Source organism: Squalius cephalus (assembly GCF_949319135.1).
Source record: "Squalius cephalus genome assembly, chromosome: 2".
Classification (NCBI taxonomy): Eukaryota; Metazoa; Chordata; class Actinopteri; order Cypriniformes; family Leuciscidae; genus Squalius; species Squalius cephalus.
The window spans coordinates 1411608-1431827 of NC_137123.1; the positions used below are offsets into that span (position 1 = coordinate 1411608).

A 20220-nucleotide genomic window follows, 5' to 3' on the forward strand; every position below is an offset into this window, starting at 1 on the left:
AATCAGATGCAAGAAATACAATCACTATGAATCACAACAACTCAGATTTCAGTCATAATGTTTCACAAGTTGTGAAATTGTCAAATTAAATCCATTTAACTTTTTCAAAAATGCACATTGTTGCTTCTTTATTATTATTGTTAATATTTAGTATTTTCACATAGGTGAAATAAAACATCAAATAATTTATCATATAATTTAGTGTGGCTTCTTCCTTTAAATATCACAATCCAGACACTTTAATTGGAGAGTATAGATGTTCTGTATCGATCAGAAATACATCAGTGTGTCATAATCAATCTCCTCACTAAAGCTGATCGCCTGTGAGTCGACGCCTGGCCTTCAGAAGAAGCTCAGGTTTACATGTTTACTTTCCACCTCTGTATAGTTCAGATTGTAAAAAATCCCAGAATCCCTAGAGCTCGATATTATTAATCCTGAAGATGAACGTGTTCACTTTTACATGCGTCACAACACCATAAGTATTAACAAAATTCTTGAAGATCGAGTTTTTCACTTTTTGTCACAAGTCCAAAAAATGACTGTTAAAACCTGATGATCAAGTTTGATATGATAGCGACGCGAAAACATTTTACAATAATATGGCATGGTATCTGAAACAGATAAATGAACTTACCGTGATGTGATAACTATATATGTTTCAAGACTTCTGAAGGCGAATTTACATTTCCTAGGATCTTTACTTTCCTTTTCTGTGAAAGCGCATGCGCAGAGGGCTCAGATATCAACGATAAATCCCAACCATCCCAACCAGATCTCTCTTCTTCCTCATTCAGTGTTCTGGCGGGTTTAGTTCTGTCGTGAAGGATGTTTAGCGCCTCCTACTGTATACTGGAGTGTGTGACAGCATGTCTTCCTCAATCTCTAAGCTCAGAAATGCTGTAATAATGGCGTTAGACTTCTCTTTACATCTGTAAATATCATCAAGCTGGTTTTGTCATTTATGAAGCAAACAGTTTGATCATCTGAGAGATTTCCAGGGGTCTGTGATTATAAGAGCAGAAGTTTCATTAATTACTGCCGTTTTACTCACTTAGTTTCTCATTCATTTACCAATATCATATTTAACTAACTCCCAATTATTACTAAAACAGCGTTCATTACAACTTTTTACAATAATGGTTAAGAAAATATTTAATTTTAAGCTTATGGTATTATATAAGACATATATAACGTCAGTATGATGGTTTAATAAGTGCTTACAGAGGGCTTAGTCTTTATATAGATAGCCTTACAGTCAGTCAGGAGAACTGAAGAATATCTACTAAAATATAGTGAATATCACTAGATTCAGAGATCAGCTAAAAGTCTATATGAGAGGAATGAGAAGCGGTCTTGTTTCTCCAGGTAAAAGCTTTAGTATCAGTGAATTTGGTCCTCCAGACATCAGTCACATCTAGTCTCTCCAGGGGTGGAAAAAAATGATCATCTGAAAAGTGTTTTACATTAAATCGTTTTGTTCATAGTCAATTATACTATAAAAGTGTTAATAAGTTATAGTAATATCTGAACAACAATGGGTAAGGTCAACAAAAAGTGCTCCAGATTCTAACTTTTGATGAAAAAACATGAACACCATTAAACAATTATAGAAGAAAGCATAGCCTATGTATTGTTCGGCATACTCTGCTTATGTGAAAGCACCTTAAACACAGACAACATCAAACTAAAGTATTCTCTTCTGAAGACCTTAACTAAACTGCTTTCTGGCCTATTCTGAAACCTCTAACTCCTGATAGGATGGAGATGTGCTGTCTCTGGTGTGTGTGTAGTAGGGCACTTCTGAACAAGAGTGAATGTGGAGTATGACGATGCAGGTGTGTGTGTGTTGTGTTGTCCTGAGCTGAGTAAACATGAGGTAAAGGATCTGGCTGTAACTGTGGGGGTGCAGAAGTGTCCAACACTCTGTTAAAGGGTTAGTTCACCCAAAAATGAAAATTCTGTCAGTAATTACTCACCCTCATGTTGTTCCAACCGTGTAAGACCTTCGTTCATCTTCGGAACACAAATTAAGATATTTTTGATGAAATCTGAGCTATGTCTCACTCCTCCATAGGCTGCTAGGTGGCCCAAACTTGCTGGCCCAGAAAAGTTATTAAAGAGATCGTTAATATAGTCCAAGTGGCTCCAGTGGCTCAATCTTAAGTATATCAAGCGACGAGAATACTTTTTGTGCACAAAAACAAACAAAAATAACGACTTTATTCTACTATTCATTTCCTTCTCTCTGGACCTCGTAGTGTTTTTGCGCTGGGCGTCTGTGTTGCACCTCATCACGCATCACACACATGACCAGCGTCGGCCAATAGTGAGCCTACGTGGTGACGTGTACACAGACGCGCTGCGCAAAAACACTACGCGAACCAACTAGAGGTCGAGAGAGAAGGAAATTAATAGTGGAATAAAGTCGTTATTTTTGTTTGTTTTTGCGCACAAAAAGTATTCTCGTCGCTTGATATACTTAAGATTGAACCACTGTAGTCCCTTGGACTATATTTAAAAAATAAATAAATATATAAAAAATAAATGCTGAGAGTTTCAATTTTGCAGTTGTTGATTTCATTAAAAAATCTAGAACTTCTTTTTAAAGCAAGCAATGAAGTCCAGTAAACTCAAATAGTTAAGTTATGATGTTGAGGAAAAATGACTATTTTATATGTCAATTAGACTTGGTTAATGGTTGTGAAAACATGAAAAATTAATGTAGTGGCTATTTGTCCATAAACTTAAACAAAACTAATAATGCCAAACTTCTCAAATGGCCACTGAGGCTACGTCATGGGTTAGGCTTTACGCATGGTTAGAGGTACCAAAATAAACTAATGTCCATAGCAAAAGATGAGTTCGAGGAGGTTTATTCACACATATAAGCAAGCTCACAGACATTTCCTGCTGCCTCTCTCACGCTGTGGTAAAAAACCATATGCCCTCGCAGCCCTCCTGGTTCCTCCCACCTTGACCTATTTATGCAAATTAACATAGCACCACGTGACCAATAAACGACAATGTAAATAAACAAGAAAATAAGCATAAATGCAAAATAAAGCAAGTTAACTTTTAGCAAGAAAAGAAAAGAAATAAATTAGACTATAACTTAAGCCTAAAATAAACAAAGTGCAAAATAGCTCCAACAACCCAGCCCCTAATTGTGACGGTAATTTACCCACAATTAACCTTAGCTTTTAGCACAAAGAGCTATTTCCTGATTATAACCTAAGCACTAAGCTTGAATCTTGCATCTTCAGATTTTCCATGCCTGCAAAAAACAAATAGATAGAAAACAGAGATAGGAGAGAGAATGAGATGCATAGTCAATTGTCAGCCTCCAAGAGAAGACAGAGCTTGGTTATTGGTCTGTCCAGGATGCTGGTCTTCGTTTGGACCTTCACAGAGCGGACCAGTCCTCTTGAGTCAGCTGTGGTACTTAAAACTCTGCCCATCATCCATGAGCCTCTTGGAGCTGTAGCATCAGCGATTACAACAATATCTCCTGGGATGAAGTTTCTTTTTTGCTTTGTCCATTTTTGTCTTTCTTGCATTACAAGCAAATACTCTGATATCCACCTTTTCCAGAAAAGCTCCGCAACGTACTGCACTTGCCTCCATCTCCTCTTAATGTACAGGTCAGATTTTTCGAACAGACCTGGTGGCAGAATGGGCTTGCCTTTCAGCAGGAGAATGTGATTTGGAGTGAGCGCTTCCAAGTCATTGGGATCTTCTGAGACCTTAGTTATTGGCCGGTCATTGAGTATTGCTTCTACCTCACAAAATAGTGTTTGCAGGCCTTCCTCGTCCAGCAGTTGATGTCCAACGACAGAGGTAAGTACGCTGCGCACAGAGCGAATCAGACGCTCCCAAACGCCACCTTGGTGAGATGCAGCTGGGGTGTTAAAACTCCACGTCACTCCTTCCTGCACAAAAGTCCTTTCAATTTTAGAGTGATTTAAAGCAGCCAGAGCCTGCCTCAGCTCCTTCTTCGCACCAACAAAATTTGTGCCGTTATCTGACCTCATACTTGTCACAGGTCCTCTTCTGCAGATAAATCTTCGCACAGCATTGATGCAGGAGTCTGTGTCGAGGGAGTTCGCCACCTCCAGATGTATTGCGCGGCTGCTCAGACAGGTAAATATCACTCCATATCGCTTCAGCACAGTTCTCCCTCTCCTCACATCCAGTGGTCCAAAATAGTCCACTCCCGCATTTGTAAAGGGTGCGTTATCAGGCACAACTCGTTCCTCTGGTAAATCGGACATCTTCTGTTCTCCAAGTTTTCCTCTGTACCTTCTGCACACTGTACATTGTGAGAGAATCTTCCTGGCCGCAGAGTTGGCATTAATAATCCAATACTTCTGTCTCAATCTGTGCAGCATGTGATTGCGTCCAGCATGTCCAAGTTGGTAATGGATGTAACGTAATATGAGCTGGGAAACATGCAGATCCTTCGACAGAATCACAGGATGTTTTACCTCCAACGGCAGGGCAGATTTAGACAGGCGTCCACCAACTCTGAGAATGCCATCTTTGATGAAGGGGTCGAGGCGATACAGAGGGCTGTCTTTGGAAACAGTCTTTGGGTCGTGTTTTAGTGAGGAAATTTCAGTGCTGAATCTTTGGTTTTGTGCAAACTGAATTATTGCCTTTTCGGCTTCCTCCAAGCGCTCTGGTGTCAAGCTGGATCTTCCAAGTGCGGCTTTGAATTTTTTAAGCTCCTTTTCCACATTTTCATTCTGCTTGACCACATATTCTTTCCTCTTTCGGCTCAAAAGTAAAAGTCTTTCTTTCAGCTCCAACAACCAGGCCACTGATGTTTTAAGCTTTCTCCAGGATGAGAAATAGTGAATGAGCCGACTGAGGGGATTGTCACTGTGTGTTGTAACAGCATTCACTTTAAGTTCCCTTTTTACCTCTGGATCATCAGATGGGATGGAAGAGGAGTCCAAGTCGAGTTTTGGCCATTCGGTGGAAGACAAATGCAAAAAGTCTGGTCCTTTTAGCCATTTTCCTTTCCCAAACTCCTGAGCTCTTAGTCCTCGAGATGCTTCATCTGCAGGATTATCTTTGGTGTTTACATACCTCCACTGATCTTTGTCCGTGGCTTCTCTTATAGTGCTGACACGGTTGGCAACATATGTGTGAAAGCGCTTTGTTTCATTGAAGATGTACTTGAGAACAGTAGTGCTATCAGTCCAGAAAAATGACCTTTGCAATGGCAACTGTAGCTCCTTCAACAGCATTGTGTTCACTCGAACCGCAAGCACAGCTGCAGCAAGCTCAAGGCGTGGGATGGTTAGTTGCTTTAGAGGAGCAACACGAGCCTTGCCTGTGATGAATGAAACATGCACACTGTCAGTACTCTCCAATCTCAAGTATGAAACAGTGCCGTATCCTGATTGACTGGCATCTGAAAAATTATGCAGTTCTGCTTTCACTTGTGTTCCAAAGTTCTTGGGTTTAATGCACCGTTCCACTTTAAATCCACTCATATGCTGAAGTTCAGAGAGCCACTCAGACCAATGTCTGGAGACGGCACTGGGGACTGGCTCATCCCATTTGAAGTTCATTCTACACAACTCCTGTAACAGTAACTTGGCAGGGATTATGAAAGGAGACAGAAAACCCAGTGGATCATAGAGAGAGCTCACCACAGAAAGGATGCCCCTCCTGGTGTGTGGACGTTCCTGCACTGCCGTCCTGAAGCTGAACGTGTCTCCTTGAACACACCATTGCATCCCCAGAGCTCTTTCCACAGGGAGTTGGTCCCTGTCCAAATCCATGTTCTCCAAACCCACTGCTCTGATATTGATGGGAATAAGTGCAAACACATTTTGGCTATTTGTGACCCACTTTTGGAGATGGAAGCCACCTTTTTTACAGAGAGATGTTAGTCCATGTATGAGCTTCACTGCATCTTCCTCTGTCACAGTGGACTTGAGACAGTCATCCACATAGAAATTTGTTTTGACTGTGCTGAGGACGTCGGGTGAGTATTGCAGTGCATTATCCTCAGCAGTTCTTCTCAGTGCATAGTTTGAACAGCTTGGAGAGGATACAGCTCCAAACAAATGCACGCACATCCTGTATTCCTCTGGCTCCGTTGTAGCGTCTTCATTGGGCCACCATAAAAAGCGCAAGAAGTTGACATGCTTGTGTGGGACCCGGACCTGATGGAACATGGCGTTGATGTCAGCCATAACAGCGATGGGCTCTTCTCTAAACCGGAGGAGGACACCAATAAGCGTGTTAGTGAAGTCTGGGCCCTGCAGGAGCTGGCTGTTTAATGATGTACCTTTGTAAGTACAGCCGCAATCGAACACAACACGCAATTTACCTTTGGTTGGGTGATGTACACCATGGTGGGGAATGTACCACACCTTTCCTTGTTTTGGAGTGGGCTCATTTGTGGGAACCTTTTCTGCATATCCTTGCTCCAACATGTTGTTGAGGAAATCAATGTATTGAGCTTTGAATGAAATATCTCTGTTAAATCTCCTCTTCAGGCTTTGGAGTCTTTGTAATGCAATGCAGCGATTATTTGGCAAAACAGGATCTTCAACTCTGAAAGGTAAGTCAATGCAATAATGTTCATTGTTAAGCACTGTTGTATCCTTCACAATTTTCATGAATTGAATGTCTTCTCTTGACATCTCAAGTTGTTCATCATATGTTCTTTCAGCAAAGCCATGATTGTACTGCTGCATCAACATATTTTCCAAGTGCTCCACAGATATATGATTAGCAGTTACAACAGTGCATCCTGATTTGACACCAGCACCTCCAGAGTCTCCAACACGAAGAGGCCCGTTTATGACCCAGCCAACTCTGGTCCTCACTGCATACGGTCCACCACATTGACTGTTTATTAGTTCCCATGGCTCCAAAACTTTGGGAGAGTCAGTTCCAATGAGCAAGTCCACATCTGCATCTACTTCATGTAGCCTAATGCTACTCAAATACGCCCACTTGGCAACATCATCCTGACATGGCACATTGACTTTGGATACAGGCATTTCTGTATGTGTCAGAACAGATGGCAGCTCAATAAAATCCTCGGTGTCAAAACCAGACACCTCCAGACCAATTATCACAGTGGTATTAATGGTTTTAGTCTGTCCCATTGTCCTTAATAGTATGTTACAGTTTTTACCTGATACTCCCAGCCTTTCAGCCAGACTTGCAGTGCAGAAGGTACCAGAGCTCCCAGGGTCCAAGAAAGCGTAAGTGTGCACAACTTTATTACTTTTCTGACTTTTCACCTGCACAGCCACAATGGAGAAAACAGCAGTATCCTCTTCACCAGCCCCAATATGAGCACACGTCTGCTGCTGCTCGGGTACAATGCTCACAGTTTCTTTGGAGGTTATCCTTGAAGTATCCTCCTTCTCCACATGCAGGACAGATGGGTGTTTCCTGTGACACACTTCACAATCCAGACGACTCCTACAGTCTTTGCTTGTGTGTCCATATTTCAAGCACCCAAAACAAACACCTTTCTCCTTTAGAAAGTGAATCTTGTCCTGTTGTGTCTTTCTTCTAAACTGAAAGCATTTTTCCAGAGTGTGATTGGTGAAATGGCAGAACAGACATTTGAGCTGGTTACTGTGAGCTGTTAAGTTTTCCTTTTCTTTATGTCCGTCCTTTATTGCATTGATGCTGGTGGCAAAGGTACCACTTTTCCTTTTCTGCTTAACTTGAGTGGATAGCTTTGTGTGGCTGGCTGGGGAAACATCATTAATATTTCCAAACAGCGGGTCTGAAACAATTTTGACTTGTTTTTCAATAAAATTTACAAAATCAACAAACACTGCTCTGCTTCCAGTTTGTTCCAGTATGTCACATGCCACATTTCTCCACTTTTCCCTCAGTTTGTATGGGAGTTTCATTAGGATTGTCCTGAGGTTAGCTGGCATATCCAACTCCATGTACTTTATATGATGTACTATATTGGAGCAACCTCGAAGGAACAAAGCAAATGACTGCAGAGCGTTAACATCCTCAGGTTTTATTGAGGGCCAGTTGTTGATTTTGTCCATATAAGCAGAAGAGATTTTGTGTTCACTGCCAAAATGTTCAATCAAAAGTGTTTTTGCTCTTTGGTAACCCGATTCAGAGGGCAGATGCTGACAACTTCTTACAATGTTTCTTGGTTGCCCCCTAGTGTACTGTTCTAGGAAGTACAAACAATCACTGAAATTTTGAGTTTTATCCTCAACACAATTTTCAAAGGCTCTGAGAAAAGATTTGAAATACAGGGGATCACCATCAAATACAGGTATATTTCTCATAGGCAGAGCAGAGGCTGTGTTTTGTTGGACCAACAGGGCAGTAATTTCATTTTGACGCTGCATGATGTTCAAAATGTCCAGAGAGTTGGTGGATTGATTATTATCATGAGCATTTTGCAAAACCAGTGGTCGTATACTTTGTCTTTGAGAAACAGGAATGACATTAGGTATGGGTGGTTGTATTACAACATGTTTGGGTTTAACACCAACAGAGACAGAATTTAATAAGCGACTGGAGGAAGGTTCAGAGTTTTCATTGGTGGGCACAAAACGTTCAGCATTTGGATTTAGTTCATATTTTCCTGGAATTTCTGACCTTTCCAAGTAAGAGTTCATGCCATCTGATGTTGTAGATGCACATTTTGACACTTTAGAGCCACACTTTGAATTTATTTCCAGAACCTTCAATTTTGCATTTGTCACCTTTAATTCTGCCTCCAGAGCAAGTTGTTCCTTTTCTCTCCTTAAACGTTCCCGTTTCTTCCGTAATTCCTCTTGGTCCTTTTCCTGTTTCCTTCTTAATTCCTCTTGTTCAAGTCTTACTTGTTCCTCCTGCGCCTCCAAAATGTGCTTTTGTTTTAGAGCAGCCATGCGCTCCTGTAATGCTGCTTTATCTGCTTGCGCTAATATTTTTGCAGATGCACTAGATGAAGTTCTTGACAGTTTAGAGCCAGCTTTTGAGCGCGCTGCAGAACCTTTATTGGATACACTGTCCTCAGGCCTAATATCAGTTTGATTATCAGGTGGTTTGATTGGAAGTTCATATAAATGGCCTGCATTTGATAACCACCCTTTGACATCATCAATAAAGTTTGAAAACAGATTTTCCTTTTGTTCAAAATATTTATCTTGTTTTTCCTTTTCATCCTGAGGTATGTTCAGTGACACAAATGACAAATGATGTTGTTTTGCCTCATTAACACATGTTATCATTTGATCCAAAAGAGACTTGACTGCATCAATATTGTCTGCAGAATGCATCAATTTATCCATTTGATTCATGCACAATTTGGCTTGTCTGCATTTCGTCGATCTCTTTTCCTGACACGTTTGCATGAAAAACATCATTCCTTTAGCAGTAAAACTTGTGCGCCTCCTTATCGAAAGCGCCGTGTCACTTGTGGCTTTGGATGCAACGTCAGACATTTTTACTTTCTATTGATGTTGGCCAGGTGCACACACAGTTATTTGCAAAGGTTGAATAAAGCACGTACCTTGCGGAACTTTGTTTGCAGCGGTGGTTGCCTTTGCGCACGGAGTTGAATGCGCGCAGTGATTGTTGTTGCGCGCGGCCGTGCGCGTCACCTGTGAAGGCTTTGGGCCAGCTTTTGCGAATCCAATTGCAACAAACATCAATCCTCTACTCCGTAAATGCAGCTCCAGCGCTCCAGTAGCGTCACCGTTATCCAGTACGGTGTCCAGGGAAGCTTTACACTATCGGATGGATCGGATTACTTGATGTTTGCGCTGTATCCAGCCCGCGCCTCCGCCACTCCTAGGCCCAGCGTTGTCTCGAGCATCCAGGTGAGTAATCCACTTTCAAAAGGGTAATCCAGCAAACAACGAGTCCAATTTCCAGGTAAACCAACGATATACATCCAGGGGCGGGTTTTTTACTTAATGTAGTGGCTATTTGTCCATAAACTTAAACAAAACTAATAATGCCAAACTTCTCAAATGGCCACTGAGGCTACGTCATGGGTTAGGCTTTACGCATGGTTAGAGGTACCAAAATAAACTAATGTCCATAGCAAAAGATGAGTTCGAGGAGGTTTATTCACACATATAAGCAAGCTCACAGACATTTCCTGCTGCCTCTCTCACGCTGTGGTAAAAAACCATATGCCCTCGCAGCCCTCCTGGTTCCTCCCACCTTGACCTATTTATGCAAATTAACATAGCACCACGTGACCAATAAACGACAATGTAAATAAACAAGAAAATAAGCATAAATGCAAAATAAAGCAAGTTAACTTTTAGCAAGAAAAGAAAAGAAATAAATTAGACTATAACTTAAGCCTAAAATAAACAAAGTGCAAAATAGCTCCAACAATTAAGTTCAACCAATATGTTTCTCAGTTGACTTAACTAAAAATTATAAATGCTTATTAATTGATACAGTAAGTTGGCTCAATTTACTGCAAGTTATTTTAACAAATACATACAAGTTGAGTAAACTTAAATCCTAATGTTGGCTAAACTTAACTGAGTCAGTGCAACAAGATGACTTGACTAAGTCAAGTTGTGTCAACAAATCATTTTTTACAGTGTATGTACTCCCCTTTATACCCCTCTACTACTATATTTAAGGCAATGGCTACAAAATAAAAGACCTATAGAGATAATAAATCTATAATCTATGAAAATATGTATTCAAAAGTTCTATTCACATACATATATTACACATACACAGCAATATTTATACACTACAAGTTATTCCATATAAGCTCAAGTTATTGTTAACACTAGGCTATGTTTTATTATAGGCCTACCTCTGGAATATAATTTCTTTACACATCTTTTTAAAATGTAATATGTTTGCACATTGCTTTAACTCATTGTTTAGTTTATTCCACAAATTGACACCACTAACAGAACCTTTTCAGTTCAAAAACTGAGTCTTAAAATTTGACATATCCACCTTGACTCAATGACTTGAATGAGTTAATCATTAAATAATTAAACGAAAATTATATTTATTTCCTCAATGTTTATTGTAGAATTCTTTACATTTATAAAATATGTCAAATTATTAATAAATCGTTAAAATAAAATGATCCCTATTTTCAGGATGCTCACCCATGGCACCTATAATGCATGAATTAAGTAAACTCAATTTGCTTTAATTATGCTTTAAGGTTGTGCCATATAGCAGTAAATTGCAATTGTCTTCTAGTGAATCGTGAAACCGCTGCCAGTAGGCTACTGAAATATAGGCCCTTTAACACAAACATTTTAACAGGCCTGGGACACCGCAGAGCAAATCGTTCTCAAGATTTTTCAATAGGCCTACAAGTAAAGAAAACAGAGGTGGACTATAACAATCAGAAGTAAAACATGTCAAAATTACAGTTTCTCCTTCAGCTCCTCTAACCCATCACGGCAGTTTTATTGTATTATTATTAATTGTATGCCAAGATGAATAATTACACACATACATTTATATATATATATTAATAATAAATATAAAAATATATAAACTTTGCTGCCAGACTTAAATTATTACTCGCGTGCCAGCCCGCGAAAGAACTTGGCAGCGGGTATAAAAGCTGACGTCTGTGCGCGTACCCACATCCCAACTGCCGACTCCCTGCTGAGAGGACTGATTACACGGACTTTGAGTTTTCTGAGGTAAGTACTTTAATTATTGAATTTGTTTAAATTACTTTACAAATTATAAATACAAATATCAATGACATTTTAAAAATGAATAAAGTCAATTCTACAATCGAATTAAATTATTACTAACAAGGCCAAAAAAACTGTTACCATTAAATACCGTTAAATCTGTGACGTGACGTCACTTGCGCTAAAGGAGCTAATCAGAATGAAAGAAACTTAGTGTCTGTCATGTTAACGTTTGGCCCTACTTAATATTGATAACAACCATAATATATATATATATATATATATATAAAAAAAAGTCAAATCCTCACAGATGCGAAAGGAAACTGAATTTGTCACATACTCCTGAAGCGCGCCCACTTGCGCGTGGATGAGCGCTCGCCTCAAACACCCACGGAAATGGCCGAACACTCACGGAAAAATACGAGATATTCTCCATTTATTTTAACCGGTGGATATCACAGCGGGTCTCGGCGCGTGTGTGCCCATGTTATCATTATATCCTCCTGAGACCCAGCAATGGAGGTTTCCTTTGTAGAGGAAATGTTTTTTGATTTTCAGAGAGACCAAATGTTTGGAGTTAAGAAAAAAAAAATGTTATGGTTTTGTTTACATTTTCACATTTACGGATTCCTGGTCACTACAGGAGATACAATTAAATGCGTTTCTACTCCAAATAATATATATGTATATATGACATTTACAAAACTTTTTTTTTGTTATGGGTCTCAGGAGGATATTGGATTAGGTCTTAAACTGACAGCAGCCTTTCAGACCTGCTGCTGTTGGTCATTAACGTTAATCAAACAACCAAAGACAAATAAAAAAAATCACTTAGCCTACTGCTCTTGACTAAATAACTTTTATAGCTTTTTGTAAACGAGCATTGATCTATATTTAATTTATACAGCAAAGAGTATGCAGTTAAATTTATTTTACATTTGATTATTCAATTTCTTTACCAGAACACTACCTAATACTTACTGTGACCAGTTCAAAACAATTAAAAAAAGGAGGAAAAAGTCATTTCAGGGCTAGGCCATGCCAAAATAAAAGAAAACACTACAGAAACTAAATATCATACCGGACCAAATAAAGCAAAAGAAAATACAAGACCTTCTCCTTAACTAACTTTTAATATATCAAAAATAAATGACTCAGGCAGTTTGTCCTTAGGTTAAATCTGACCACTAAAAGTAAGAAAAATGAGGGAGAGAGAAAAAAAAACATTATCAATGACTCAAACTTCACAGAATTCAAAATCAAAAGCTATGAAAACACAATTTCAACAGCTTCCGCGCTTCCTTTCCTCTGTTTCCTCCTCCACTGATGGCACGTCCAGGGCAGAATAACCTGTGAGAGACGGGGGAAAATGGGCCTCGCAACTCACCGGCTTACGCAGTCACAACAAAAGGGTTAAATATATCTCTGTATATCTGGGTGTCTGGATTGTCCACAAAACATTCCTAAAAAACAGAGCAATCAAAGAAAAAAAAAAGAAATCAAAATCTACTTTTCTGACCTGCCCTGCTTCTAGAGGTCTCTGTGTTTGCTGTTAATCTCACCTGTTGCTTCAGCCCTAGCTGGCTCTCCCACAGCAGTCCTCCTCCTCCTCTCCTACATCTCTCTCTACACTCTCTACATCTCTTCCTGACCCTCTCTTGCTGCTTCAGCTGCCACAGCAGCGCTGACTGAAGCCTGGAAATATTCTAAATAAATTAAAGGTCATGTTGCAGGTTAGAGTACCCAGTGAGCCAATGTATAGAAAAATATTGTAGGAACTAGATTTAAATATAAACATATACTTATAAAAACGCTATTTAGGCTTCTGGAGTCATTTTTGTGAGTACAATTTTACCTCCGCATTTGAAAACCGCCGAACCTGAAGTGACGTAACATGAGGGAGAGCGGTCAAAGTAAACAATAGGAAAGCAATGGATCGCAATGACAGCTCGGAAAGCTGGGGGAATTGTAGCCTAAATGTTTACTCGTATGATATATATAATTCATATATATGATGATATCAAGATATGAAGCCAAGTGAGCAGGACAGGCCAGGGTTAGACAGAACAACGGTGAGTTGTGGTGTGAGGAGAACAGGGCGAGAGAACAGTGTTAGCTTATAGATGTATTCACATTAGGAAAAAAAACCTGCAACATGGGCTTTAATTGAACAGCTTATATACTAAACAATGTTATTTAGTTCAACGTGATGAAATGTTAGAATACGATCTACATGTTATTTTAATGTTGATCTAGCTTACTGCTATTCTCATACAGCCAACAAACTAACTTACAACATTCAACACACTCAAATGCAGTTTAGTGTGATAGTGTAATGGCTGGTTTCCACTGAGCAGTACCGTCCAGTACAGTACGCTACGGGTCGGTTTAACCATGATCTCGATAGCGTTTCCACTGACAACAGTACCATTACTTGATAGGCGTGGTGTTTCGATCTACGTCATTTTCGCGCGAAGAAGAACATAGTAAACTACAATGGATGACATACAGCAGATCTTGGTCTTGCTTCTTCTCGACATGTTTGTCACAAGAAGACAAGCGCCGATGTTAGCCTTTTCTCAATGCCAAGCAGGTCTACGCAAAGTTTGGACTTGCCATTCCCACTCAGGAGACTACTCTGACGGTAAGTTTAGGTTTTGGGAGAAATGACAGCGCGCTGTGAAGGGTAAGATGATGTGCTTGACGAACGCGGCTAGTTTTTAATAGTTGAATATTCAACGGATTGTGGGGAAAAAATGTGTTGGTTTCAAATCTGTAAAATTAAATCGTTAAAATAGACGTCATGAGTGTCACATAACGTGAAGTAACATGCCATTTTATTTTGTTTGAAATTTAACTTGTCCAGTGGGACGAGTCATATTCTCTTACACTTGTCCTACAAAAAAATCCACTTGTCCCGGACAAGCCTTAATGTCGAGCCCTGATATATAGATATAGATATAGGGGATAGATTTCCCCTTTCTTTAAAATGAATGCTTAATTTATAGTTCATTGTAATTAAAGAAAACACAATAACAATAAAGATAGTGAAGAAGTTGATAAAGGACAAATTCACTTATATTTAACATTAATGAAGCGAACTTTAAATTCAATATTAGTTGTAGCGAAGTATCACTACAATTGAAAGTTAGCTGGTTGAGGCGGCCAAATATGAATCAGATTCCGATCAGAGAATCAGGAGTGGAGAAGAGATTCTTGATAAGGCGTTTATTTATCTTGTATGCATCTGTGCTTGTATATGGTCTACAGAAAGAAATAAAGAAAAATAATTTACAATAATATTCGTTGAATATACATGTTTCCTTACATTAATTCCACTCAGAAAATAAACAAACATAAAATATATTCCAGTTAAATGTCAATATTAATCACAAGGAAGTAAACAAAATACGGTAGTACACAACTGTAAACAACTCGCGCTGTGTCGGAGAAAAACACTAACGTGTCTGGTGATGACTCATCAGATTAGTTCGGCAGATTACGGCCGAAATAAATGGTCAAATACAAGCCATATAAGCATAAGAAATTACTAATCACATGCACGTCACATACTAATAAGTTATGGATATATATGTGCACTTACAGTTATTGCATGAACGCATTTACACAGAACGAAACCACCAGCATAAACAATGATTCACCGTCATCTTTTACCGGGGTGCGTCGCTAATATAGGAACGTGTAGGAAACAATAAACAAAACATTAGTTCCTAGGACAGGCTTTCTTACACAGCCGCCCCAATTATCTGTCAAGATAATTAAACACTCTAGGAAAGTCTGTCTGCAGTGTCTGTGTCATAATCCTCAAGATGAGGAAGTGGTATTAGTCGGACAACTGGACGGGTGTAGGTTTTCTCTTTAACCTTGACTTTGGCGATACGGATTTTACCATCAGACCCAGCCAGGGTCTCCATCACAGTGCCGACGGGCCAGAGCGCCCGTGGAAGTTGGGGATCGACAATAAGCACTACTTGACCCACTGTCAGTTCTTTGCCATCCGTCCTCCACTTGTGACGACCTTGTAAGCCTGGGAGGTAATGGCGAATGAAGGCAGTCCAGAAACAGTCAGCCAGCACCTGACTGTGTCGCCATCTCCGTCTTCCTAGCAAGTTGTTAGAGTCGTACAGGACCTGAGGTAGAGAGGCATCACGGCGACCCATAAGAAGCAAGTTCGGAGTCACTGGATCCAAGTCTGCGACATCTGAGGATACATAGCCGAGCGGCTTGGCATTTAAGATGCTTTCAACTTCCACTAGAAGGGTTTGTAGTACTGGTTCTGGGACTGACTGCTCTCGCAGGATTACCCGCAGCGCTGTCTTGACTGATTTTACCTCACGCTCCCAGGTTCCCCCGAAGTGAGGTGCACTTGGTGGATTATGACGGAACCGGATTTTCTGCCCAGCCAGCAGCTCCTGGAGCTTTGGAGACATGGCAGTGAAGGTCTCTTGTAGTTCTCGATTACCTCCAACGAAATTAGTGCCATTATCGCAAAGCAGTTCCATAGGCTTGCCTCTTCGTGCTATGAATCGACGTAGAGAGAGCAGGAATGCGTCAGTGTCCAAATGCTCTAATAGATCCAGATGCACACACCGTGTCGTCATACATTTGTAGATAATCCCCCATCTTTTCTCTTGGCGGCGTCCAACTTTGACTGCAAATGGGCCGAAGCAGTCTACACCTGTAGAATGGAAAGGTGGCTTATACAGGTTCAGCCTGCAGGGCGGTAGATCAGCCAATCGTGGGGTTTGAGGTTTAGCACGCCACCGCTGACAGTCTTGACAGTTGCGTTGCTGTTTACGAATTGCTTCTCGGCCTCGAAGTACCCAGTACTGACGACGCATTTCAGCTAGGACCCTTTCCGAGCCGGGGTGAAGAAGTCGCTGATCGGTCTCCTTAATTAGCAGCTTGGTGATGGGATGGCCAGGGTCTAACACGATTGGATGTATAGTATCCAGGTCGAGGTCACCCGCACGACGTAGCCTTCCACCCACTCTAATGAGACCAGTGTGCCCATCATATTCGGGGGCAAGAGAGCTCAAACGACTGTCAGCTGGAACTGACTGTCCAGCCTTTAAAGCCCTAACTTCGATTGGGAATGAATCACTTTGGGCCTGTGCCAGGAGGAGCCTCTCTGCTTCAATATAATCAGAAGCCCCGACAAGAGTGTCATTATCTGTGCCGGCCGCCCCATGCAGGGATCTAACAGTAGCCTGGACAAGCTCTTGCCATGTGTGGAACTGGCTTGGGTCAGGAAGGGAACTATTAGGCACAGAAACAGTGCCAATAAAGGCAGCCTTCTTCAACTCGCTGGAATCTGGCTCTTTTCCAATTTTAGGTGTGGATGGCCACTGATCAACTGACTGGTTCAGGAAGGATGGTCCTGAGCTCCACTTATGAGGACCTGCCAACTCAGTTAGTGTAAGACCTCGTGTGATGTGGTCAGCAGGGTTGTTAACCGACTCAACATACCTCCATTCAGCCATATCGGTGAGGGTCTGTATTTCTGCTACACGTGTTCCGACAAACACCTTGTAGCGGCAAGACTCCGATGTCAGCCAGTATAACACAGTGGTGGAGTCGGACCAGAAAGTAACCTTGTGAATAGGAATGGTCAACTCTGTTTGGATCACCTTGGCCAACTGGGCACCAGTCAGCGCTGCACTCAGCTCCAAACGAGGCATGGACAGACATTTCCTCGGTGCTACTCTAGACCTGGCCAAGACAAAAGTTACAGTGACTTGTCCTTGACTGTCTGTGGTACGCAAGTATGCAACCGAGCCATAAGCTCTTTCCGATGCGTCACTGAAGACATGAAGTTCTCGGATGACAGAACTGTTGTCATTGAAGGCAGAGGTGTATGCACGAGGGAACTGCAACTGAAGGAGAGTCGGTAGTTCTCCTACCCAGGCAAGCCACTGTTCTCTCAAATGCAGAGGTTCAATGGGGTCGTCCCAACCGAGGTTATTCTTCCAAAGGTCTTGGACGAGAACCTTGGCCCTGGTGGTGAATGGGATGATGAACCCCAAAGGGTCGTATTGACTTGCCAATGTCCTATACATATTCCTCATGGTAGGAGCAGCGGTCTCCGTAGAGCGCAAATTATACCCCAGGGTGTCATTGATACAGTTCCACCGTAGCCCAAGAGTGGGTTCTTGGAGGTCAGTGCTGTTTTGTGCCAACCAGCGCTCACTATTAGCTGACTTGGCATCTGTGGGAAGGTGTTGGATCACAGATGGTACATTACTTGCCCATTGCCTTATCTCAAAGCCTCCATCTGCGAGCAGCTGGCGCAGTCCATCCACAATTTCTTTTGCTTCAATTGCAGTTGGCGTGCTGTGAAGGCAGTTGTCAACGTAAAAGGAATGTTCTACTATGTTGACTAGGTCAGCCATGTCATCTTTGTGTCCTTGGGCATGATTTTGGAGGGCATAAATAGCACAACATGGGCTGCAGGTAGTGCCAAACGGAAGTACCTGCCATTCGTATATATCAGGTTCCACGTCCCGACGCATGTCCCTCCAAAGGAACCGCAGCACTGACCTGTCCCCAGGCAGCAAGCGCACCTGATGGAACATACCTTTGATGTCCCCACTGATGGCAACCGTGTGTTGGCGGAATCTCAGGAGGACACCCAGTAAGGAAGGTCCCAAAGTCGGCCCGGGCAGCAGCTGATCGTTCAAGGATTGTCCCTGATGTTTAAAAGAACAGTTAAAGACTATCCTGTCTTTACTGTTGTGATGCACCATATGGTGCGGGATGTACCAAGACTCTGCACCTTTGTTGGCTTCTTCTGGAGTGATCTTAGCCACATAACCAGCCGCCTCCAGCTTCTGGATCTCATTGCAGTAAGCTTTAGCCCTCTCCGGATCCCGTACCAGCCTGCGCTCAGTGCTACGCAAACTGGGAAGCACAGTCTCTGTTTCTACATGGAGTAGACTCATTGACGTTCGTCTCAGTAATGGTGTAGCGTAACGTTGAACACCATCCACGTTGACCCGGATTGTGGCATTTTGCAGCAGGGTGTAAGCCTCTCGATCCTGTTTGGACCTGGTGATCATTTTCTCGTTATAAGGGAGAGTATCAACCTGCCAAAGCCTTTCCACATGGTGGATGAGATCATCACGGGTTGGAACTGTCATGATGTGAAGACACTGCTGATTCCCTCGTGATGGTTGCATGGGACTCATTGGGCCCTGGAGAGACCATCCGAGTTGTGTGCAAACAGCAATGGGTCCCCCAATCGGGCCTTTGTGTATGGGCTGGATTGGTGTCAGGAGGTGGGGATTATCTGACCCTATAAGGAGCAATGGCCTTACCCTGTCCACAGGAGGCAGCGGCAGATCCTTCAGGTGTCGATAGGCATTCTGCAGAGCAGACACTGGGTAGGTGTGCTCCGCTAGACACAGACCAGTCGCAGTGAATGCATTACGTATAGTGAACTTTGTCATGGGCTTGGATACTGAAGAAATCTCAAAGGATATCGATGACCCGTCAAGTTCAGTGTGAGACTGCTGAATCGTCTGTAGGGGAAGCAATTCCGGAGTGCCGGTTAACTTGAGCTGCTGTAGCACTGGCTGGAGCACTATTGTTCTCTCTGATCCGTCGTCGAGGACTGCATGGGTTTCCATAGTGTGTCGACCATTGTGTAGAAGGACTTTGACCACTTTCAACATGACCTTTGGAGAACGGTTAGGTCTGTCAAGGTAGATCCTGGTAGGTGGCAGAGTTACCATGAGTACAGCCCTGGAGGTCTCATTAATTGAGTCATGTAGAATTGTGAGATGTAACTCTTTACAGACCTTACAAGGACGCTTGAGGTTACAGGCCTCTACTGCATGTGAACGACCACATCTCCAGCAGCGTTTTCCATCCTTAATCCAAGTGACAATTTGAGAAGTTGTTAACTTCTTGAATTGGTCACAATAGTTGAGGTAATGGTCCCTGTTGTCACAATGGGAACAATATGGCTTTGGTTTTGAACTGGGTTTCGCGTCAGCAGATTGAGGGGGCCTTATTCCACTCTCATTGGCCAGAAGAACTGGTGTAGGTCGCTCTCTGGGACGAGTGAATGTCGTAACCTTAACATAGGACTTGGGCGAGTCACTCTGGAACAAAGTTGCAGCTCGGCTGGAGATGCGTTTCGCTTGAGACTTAATCTCTAGCCAGGTGGCCAAATCTGGAAGTGTATAGGTCTTGTCAGTACCCATCTGGAGAATACCCCTGCTTAGGCAGTATTCAACAAACCCATCACGATAAGCAGCTGGTAATTTACTTAGCAGACGATCCACGTGAGAACCACACATGAGCTCATAACCGTTCTGGCCCTCAAGAGTCCTCAGCATGCCCACCAATGATTGAACGGATAATGCAAAAGAGTCAAAAGCGTTAGCATCACCCATTCTCAGTGGTGGAGTACTCATGATAGCACCTAACTCGGACTGGACGAGCTGTCTTGGCTGGCCATACTTATTTTGGAGAGCCTGCAGTGCAGCTGAATAAGGATGTGGATGGTACATATAGGCTTTAGCCAGCTGCTGAGCACTAGGAA

General features: G+C 41.9%; 1 protein-coding gene across 2 annotated transcripts in view; it reads right to left on the bottom strand.

Annotated features, from left to right (window-relative positions):
• The window catches only part of LOC307154375 (NLR family CARD domain-containing protein 3-like), a gene marked incomplete at its 3' end in the record, with an annotated part of 199578 nt that overhangs the window by 137104 nt on the left and 42254 nt on the right, over positions 1-20220 (bottom strand). For both annotated transcript variants that reach the window (XM_079864265.1, XM_079864269.1), the window contains exon 1: positions 638-734. Of the gene's footprint in view, positions 1-637 lie in introns of those variants that run through there.